The following is a 1,294-nucleotide window of genomic DNA, read 5'->3' as shown; positions in this document are numbered from 1 at the left end:
CAAGTGTAAAGGCCGCACAGCGGCTCGGCCTGCTGTTAACAACATGCCGCAGAGCAGGTAGCTAACCAACAGCAGAAGTGCCTTTCTCACAGTTCTGGAGGCTAGGATGTCCAAGGTCAAGGTGCCAGTCAATTCGGTGTCTGGTGAGGACCCTCTTGGTGCAGATGGCTGTCTTCCAGCCGTGTCCTCACAGGGTAGAAGGAGGGACCTCTAAGGCCTCTTCTTCAGTTCAGTTCAGTTCAGGCGCTCAGTCGTGTCCAACTCTTTGAGACGCCATGGACTCTTTGAGACGCCATGGACTGCAGCACGCCAGGCCTCCCTGTCCATTGCCAACTCCCGCAGTTTACTCAAAATACCTTCTTTATAAAGGCACTAATCCTACTCTTGACTGCTCGTGACCTATGTACCAAAGGCCCCACCTACAAACACCATCACAGTGGGGATCAGAAGTCAACCGATGGATGTGGGGGGACACACTGAGCCCATACTAGGGAGCCTGCTTGGGATGGTAGCAGAAGCAGCAGGGAAGCCAGGTAGCAGCTGGGGGGGGCGGGGGGGGGGGGGGGCGGGCGGTGAGAGGGAGGGGCCGGGGCGCCTCCTGCCGGTAAGGTGGACACCGCTGCAGGCTTTGAGCAGACCCTAACTACTCTCAGGGTGGCTGTGGCTCTGCTTGCAAGAGCTGTGGGACCAGAGCAGGCCTGCACCAACCCAGGAGGGTGGCCTGGTCTGAGAGGAGGCAGTGCCTGTGGATGGGGAGAGCCGAGAAGGGGGCCTGGTGGGGGCCCTGGGAGTGGGGATGGAGGGGCCTGGGTGGGGAATGGTGAGGTCACCATTGCTTGTGCTGGGGAGGGGTAGGAAGGCCAGGTTTCAGGCACAGGCTGAATCTGAGTGTCTGGTTGGGCCAGTGGTCCCAGCACAGTCATTTGGGTCAGGCCGGGGTTAGAGAGACAAGGTCTAGACAGGCCCAGAGCCCGGATCTTCCAGAGGCAGGGGGGCACGTGGGGAAGATGGAGACTGAGGAGGGGGTGCAAAGCCAGCCAGTGGGGCGGGGACAAAGGAAGGCGGGGCTCCAGAGGAGAACCCCGGCCCCACCTCTCCTGGGAGAGGGCGGTCGGGGAGAGAGGAAGGAACCGGCCGCCGGAGAGGGGACCGGTGAAAAAGCCCTGTCAGATCCACCCTGGAGAAGCCTCAGGGCAAAGCTGGAGCTGGGCCTGTCTCTGCTCGGCCTCGCAGGCTGGGCCGCCAGAGAAGCCCGGCCCGCCCTTCGGCCCCCCTCGCGCACGCCCAGGGGTGG

Source organism: Bison bison, unplaced genomic scaffold, assembly GCF_000754665.1.
Source record: "Bison bison bison isolate TAMUID 2011002044 unplaced genomic scaffold, Bison_UMD1.0 scf7180017864400, whole genome shotgun sequence".
Classification (NCBI taxonomy): Eukaryota; Metazoa; Chordata; class Mammalia; order Artiodactyla; family Bovidae; genus Bison; species Bison bison.
The sequence above is the reverse complement of the archived record's forward strand: the minus strand, read 5'-3'. Positions refer to the sequence as shown.